This window comes from Oryctolagus cuniculus, chromosome 10 (genome assembly GCF_964237555.1).
Source record: "Oryctolagus cuniculus chromosome 10, mOryCun1.1, whole genome shotgun sequence".
NCBI lineage: Eukaryota > Metazoa > Chordata > Mammalia > Lagomorpha > Leporidae > Oryctolagus > Oryctolagus cuniculus.
Window position 1 is genome coordinate 47027885 of NC_091441.1, and position 7233 is coordinate 47035117.

The 7233-nt window shown below is 37.5% G+C and overlaps 1 pseudogene; it reads right to left on the minus strand.

Moving 5' to 3' along the window:
* Positions 1 to 4264: 4264 nt before the first annotated feature.
* LOC100346885 (small ribosomal subunit protein uS2 pseudogene) lies at positions 4265 to 5318 on the minus strand (annotated as a pseudogene).
* Positions 5319 to 7233: the final 1915 nt, after the last annotated feature.

Below are 7233 nucleotides of genomic sequence, written 5' to 3' on the forward strand. Positions count from 1 at the left end.
TAGGAATAAAATGAATACTAATTACTCTGATAAATATCTTGTTGCATTGTTCATAATTCAGAATATTTCTCATAGTGACATTTATTCAAACTTCATCAACATATTGAATACCTACTACTATATGCCAATCATATAATGGAAATCAAACTGATATGACCACAAGTTATAATAAAGATAAAAGGAAAGATATTTGTGATTGTTTGGAGACTATTTCTGAGACTCTTTAGCTAAAAAGAAAAAAAAAAGAGAAGAAATAAAGAAATAGCCTTCTGTCATGTTTTCAGTTATTCAACTAATTTAAGACCAGATCAGCCATTAGCTTGAAACTGTTCCTTCAGAAACTTAAAAGTTACTTGAATGTAGGCCCCATTATTATATCTTTTAGTTTCATCTCAGAGAAATTATATACGTAGATGAATAAAAATGTAATAGTCATTTATTTGTTTTTTTAAGATTTATTTATTTATTTGAAAGTCAGAGTTACACAGAGAGAGGAAGAGAGGCAGAGATAGAGAAAGAGGTCTAGAGGTCTTCCATCTGCTGGTTCACTCCCCAACTGGCTGCAACAGCTGGAGCTGCGCTGATCTGAAGACAGGAGCCAGGAGCTTCTTCTGGGTCTCCCACACAGGTGCAGGAGCCCAAGGACTTGGGCTATCTTTTACTGCTTTCCTAGGCCATAGCAGAGAGCTGGATCAGAAGTGGAGCAGCAGGGACTTGAACCATTGCCCATACGGGATGCTGGCACTGCAGGTGGTGGCTTTACCCACTATGCCTCTGTGCCAGCCCCAAGAGGTCATTTATTTCTAAGCTTACAGTTTTTTCATTTATCAATTTAGCAATATACTAAGATTTCCAGGTAAACATTCATTCATTATTTTATCCATCTTAGTAATAGAAATGATTAATGAACAATACTGTATGCCAAGTACTATGTGTTATGCACTAAATATAAATAGTTAATAAAATAGATTTGATCCATATTTTCATGAGTATACAATACAGAAGGAAAGAGTGCTATTATATAATTTATCAGGGTAAAGCCCAGAAACAAATATATAAATATAGCTACATGTGATGTTGAATTGTCATTGCTAACTTGGCTGGCGTTGCAAAGCACTCGAGAAGTTGTAAAGCACTATTTCTGGGTGTGTCTGTGAGGCTGTTTCCAGAAGATACTGGTCTCTGAGTCTGCGCAAACTGCATGAGGAAAAGGCATCCTTAATATTGTCAGGCACTATCCAGTTAGTTTGTGGGCCAGATAGAACAAAAAGGTGACTTCCTGTCTCTCCTGGAGCTGGGATGCACTCTTTTTCTTTGCCAATGAACATGATAAGTCCAGGACTTACAACAACAACCCTCTTGTACACTGGGTTTTCAGGTCCTTTGCCTCAGTCTGAGGGTTGCAAACTTGGCTTTTCTGGTTCTGAGGCCTTTGGAATTCAACTTAATCTTGCTACCAGACTCAGCATCTGTACTTGGCAAATCGCCTTAATGGACCTTCTCGGCAGCTTTGATGGTCAGAGCCAGTTATCTAATAAAGCCCTCTCTATATATGTTTCTTGATGTACACTATGGGTTCTGTCTCTCTGAAGAACTCTGATTAACTTATTATATGAGGACAGGTGGATTTTTTTAAAATCTTAAGTATCATAGTGTATGTATCATTGCACTAAACACTTAGAAGATATAAGATCATATATAATATGTATTTAATATGATTAAACTTTTGATAAAATTATATAATTATACAAAATTAGGAACATAACAAAATAATTCTGGAAGGGAAATAGTGCTATGAGACAAAGTAACACACATAGAAATAGGCAAGAACACCATTATATCAATTCTATATAAAGTGGCATGCCATCATTTATAGTAAAAATATTAATGATAGCATTTACCCTATACTGAAAATTCTCTCATCTGATTTAAATTTTAAAGGCTGTTAAAATGAAAGCCATTTATATACATTCTTAAAGCAATTTGTTCAAAATATTTCATTTACATAATTTTGCCTATCTCCGTTTTTCCTCTGAAAAATGGGATTGACATATCTGGTAACACAGTACTTGAAACATACAGAATTTTGCAAATGTTTATTTAGTGGCCCCATCATTCCATAAGTGCACATTCCAAAATTTATTGAATATCACTTTGCTTAAAATTAAAAAAAAAATTATGTTGAGAGAAATTATGCATTTTTAATACTCTTTCACAATGTGGTAATATTTTAACAATGGTTCTTCAATGCCAAGGCAATGTATTTGTTAACATTTTTGAAGCCATGAATACCCTCAAATCAACCTCTCTCATTATTCTAAAGAAAAAAATAAATGAACAGAATGGTTGTAAGGCAGAATTGCTTCTCTTGTCTATAACAATAACATGCCCGGTTAATATAATACTAAAGGATCAACTTTTTTTCCCTACTTATATTTTCTTCCACAAGGACTTCTATTTTTAATTCTAATGAAATTCCAATTACCTTATGTAGTCACATTTTAAGATGATCATCACTGTCCAAATATTGCTTCTAATGTATGTTTGTTGATAGTAATTAGTCTGATTTACTTAAATGCAGTATAAGATAACAAACATATGCAAATAAAGTCAGGAGGGAACAGAATCAAAATTAGTGTTTATGACTCATAATGGCCTATTCGGGGACTGCTTCAGGAAAATTGAAAAGTATAGGGAATTAACTTCGAATGTACAAGATAGTTCCATGTTTTTATCGTCCTTTCAAGCTGGATCAAGACTCATGGCTATTGTTACTCACCCAAATCATTGAAATCATGTGTTTTTCTTGGCATAAAAATAGTCATAAATAAGAAACATGAATATATTCTAGCTGATTCTGGTAAAACAATTGTATCTAAATTGCTACATTGGTATTTCTTTAATGATCAAGTCTATTCAATACCCAAAACATATTGAAATACTATTGACATCAATAAGTTATGACATAAAGTAACTCTGAGTGCTAAAGTTATGATGAGTCTTGACGAATGCATCAAGTTCCATAACCACAGGCATTGTGATATAGAATATTTCCATGACCCTCAAAACGTTTCTTTGCACCACTATACAGTTATATTATCTCCCCCCAGTTACCAATCTCTGGGAACCAGTGTTCTGCTTTCTAACTCTAATGTTTTCACTTTTTTAGAATACTGGATATAATGTATGCAGCATATATAATATATATGGATATACTGGATATAATGCATGAAATTTGTTCATATAACTTAAATGATAAAATATATAGTTCTATTTCTAACATTAGTCACTTAGCATGATACTATTGAGATTCTACATGTTGCATATATGAGCATTTTCTTTATATTAAATAGTCTTCTACTATATGGATATATGAAAATTCATTTATGTATTCTTCAGTTAATAAGCATTTGAATGATTTCAAGGTTTGGCTATCAATGAGAAAGCACATGTAAAAGTTCAAATAAAATTTTGTGTGAATATGCTCCATTTCTGTGAGAAAAACGTATAGGAGTAAGGTCTTGGGGGCTAAATTTAAGTGTGAATTTTAACGTTATAAAAGGAGCCAACGTTCATTGAGGACTCCTAAACTCCAGCCAGGACAAATCAGTTTTTCCCAATCCCAAATGAATGCAATATAGACAAAACCAGAGCATATCTGCTGCAGCCTTGTAATTATACATGCCTATATACTGTCTTTGTTTTATATTGCTATAAAAAATACCTGCAGTAGGGGTACTGTGAAGTTAAGACGTTTACTTGGATCATGATTCTAGTGGCTGTAACTAGACAGAATGGTCCGTGTCCTGGAGAGGAATCTCTGGCTGTGCCACAGCACAGCCAAAAAGCAGAAAGGGAACTGGCTACCTGCAAAAAGAGTGCATAAATGAGCACGGAAGCAAGACACTGGGCAAAGGCCAGGCTCACTCTCTACAAGTCCATGCTCATGGGAACCAGTTCACTGTGGAGAGTCCAATCCTACTTCAAGAGAGCAGTGTGATCCATTTATATGAGAGTGGAGTCCCCAGCGTCATCATTTTCCACTTGGCCTCAGCTTTAAAAGCTTCCATCACCTCTACTCTGCCACACTGCGACCAAGTTTTCAAGCACATGACATTTTGAGGGGCAAATTAAATCTAAAACTCACCACAGGTGTTGAAAAGCTGTATCGTCTTCTCTTTTTTTTTTTTTTTTCTGTAGAAACTGGTGTTTATTTTCCGTCAACCCCATTTCCATGTTTGCTTCAGAGACCGTGACAAGCAGCTTAAAACCACTCACTGGTTGTTCCCACCCACTTGATGGCCTGAGCAGTGGGCACTGCAGACCAATCTTCAGTGGTGGGCTGAGCACTCCAGTCTTCAGTGGGGAACTGCTGAATAGGCACAGAGGGTACCTGCATGCCTTCGGACCAGTCTGCAACCTCAGGCTGAGTAGCAGTGAACTCAAGTGCTGGGGACATCCATTCACCCTGAAACTCCTCCTTGGTCACAGCTTTTTCAGCGGCAGCCTGCTCTTCTTTTTCAATCTCTTCAGCATCTCTGTAGAAGTAGTGATCAGGCATGATCTCCCAGAGGTGTTCACGGGAGATGGCACCACGCATGCGCAGAACCTCCCAGGCCAGCATCCACCACACCCAACCCACCGAGTGGGCTCCCTTGTTGCATGGGATGGCCATGTCCATGTAGTGCAGAGGAGAGTCTGTTACACAGAGCAACGGTAGGCAGGTTCGTGTAAGATACCTCTGTGAGAGGCTGGTGGTCAGCCTGAGGATCAGCAACCACCAGAAGCTGTGGTTCCCGTAAGGCTGCCTGGGTTTGGTTAGTGAAGGTTCCAGGTGTGAAGTGGCCTGCAATGGGAATAGCTCCAGGGGCAGCAGCAAACTCCAGCGCAGCCCTCTGTCCACTGTTCCTGGAGGACATCACACTGACGTCAGCAGGGTTTTCAATGGCCACAATAGCACGAGTTGCCAACAGAAGTTTCTCCCAGGTCCTCTTCAGATTGATGATGTAGATACCATCACTTTTCCTTTTGCAGATGTACTGTTCCATCTGGAAGTCAAGGTTGGTGCCACGTAGGTGGGTTCCTGCTGCATGGAACTTGAGGACGTCCTCCTCCTTCATTTGCAGGACATCAAGGGGGCTCCGGACATTGTGACAGCTTCCCCTTAAGTTATGCCGGGAATCCAGAACAACGCCGTATGGACCCCTCGCTGGGTAGCACAGAAAAGAGGCTTCTCTTTTTGATGTTACTTTTCTTTCACCTGCTCTGTTTTTATCTATTGCTTTAATTGAGATTAGGGATATATTAGTAATGTTCATTGACAAAACAAGAAACTATATGGGTAAGATAAAACACTGATCACTTTTCTTATAAAAACTTGAAAATTGTGAGTGAATAAGTGATTCAAAAATTAAAGAAAATGCAGGAAAATATCAGTTTACTTCAGCGCAATTTTATAAAAATAATCATATTCATTTGGGGGATATCATGACAAGTAACAGTGTTTCACTTCTCCTGGGCCCTTGAATAAACTGATTTTCCTTTATCGCTTCACCTTTTAAAAATTCATAAAAAACTGAGTTTAATAAATCTGTAAAAAATACACTAAAAATGTGACACTTATTGTATGGTATGTGGATCTAATGGGTCTGAGTGTGCTGTGCTATAGATTTGCCATTCAGCATGGAGAGGTCCCATGCAAGGTAGAACCCAGAAGAAATTGTGGACAGGGTGGCAATGACCTTCCTCCTCAGTGTTCTGGTCTGTAATATTTGTCAATAGGGTTTTAAACACACACGCAGTAAAAATCTCTGCTACCATTACTATGGTAACTTTAGAGCTCCTTCACTGCTCAACGCCCTGTAGCTTCCTAAATTATTTTGAAAGTTGGAGACTTACTTCCTGAAGAGTCACTTTATCTCTAGGCTGTGAAGTCACTCTCACACACATTTGAAGTGGTGCTGAAAGATAGCATCTTAAAATAAAAAGAAATGGGTATTGAACTACTCTCTTGCTATTTTTGTGATCTTAAGCATGTTTCATAAGCCTTTATAACATTGCTAAAGATTTGACATATAGTACAGACTCAAAAATCTTGGTTTTCTTTCCTTAGGAGAAAAAAAATGGTAAGTTCCTCTTGTGAAGTTCCAAGAGGCCAAACGTGAGGATTCAGTGCTATCAGTCACACACTGAAACCTTGCCTTACCTCTTTTACTTCCTTCCTTCCCAAGACAATTGACAAGATCCCAGTCACAGATGTCCCACAGTTGTTTTTTTTTTAATATCTAAACTCAGCTCAGTCATGAGGCTTCTTGGCTTTTGAAAGTTGCAAGGACTATTGAGTCCAGCAGTTAAGGTTTAACTTACAGGCTTTTGATTTGGAACATGCTATTTTGTATCTCCAGGCTGTAGTTTTCTTCTGTAAGAACAGAATATTAATATCTCACCATGAGGAATAAATGAGATAATATACAGAAACTACCTAGTCTTTTGCTAATCATGTAATAAATCTCTCGATAGATTGTAACTGCTTATCATCCCAACGTCAATCTAATTCATATTTCCAACCTGAAGACTATAAGATTCATAAGAATCATTCATCATTTTAGATTCATATTCCTTTAATGCTTACTCCAATCTGTGGAGGATATAGCACAAAAATGGGTTAAAGAAAATAAATCCATAAACATTTGTGTTCCCATTCCACAGCCTAAATATTTCTCTTTTATTTTCCTAATTTTTTGTGCCTTTAATGAGATTCCAGAAACTTATTCCATACCTCTCTACTACTATGCCTCACTGCCTACTGGTGCCTCTGCTTTTTTAGAACAGAGTCTTCACACATTATCCACTATATAATCTGCAACTTCTCCCACTATTTTATACAAATTAAAACCTTGTTTCTCCTACGATACACAGTCCTTGAAACCTTCCTAGTTGATGTATTTCCTCCAGAGTAGGATAAGTTGAAGGCCAATCAGGTGGCAACATTCTGATGCAGAATGTCAGATTAACTGTGTCTGACCTCAAGAAATGTAAAACTTGTTTATTTTCTTCCTTCCTTCCTTCCTTCCTTCCTTCCTTCCTTCCTTCCTTCCTTCCTTCCTTCCTTTCTCTCTTTCTCTCTTTTTTCTCTTTCTTCCTTCCTTTCTCTCTTTCTTCCTTCCTTTCTCTCTTTCTTCCTTCCTTCCTTTCTTCCTTCCTTTCTCTCTTTCTCTCTTTCTTTCTTGACAG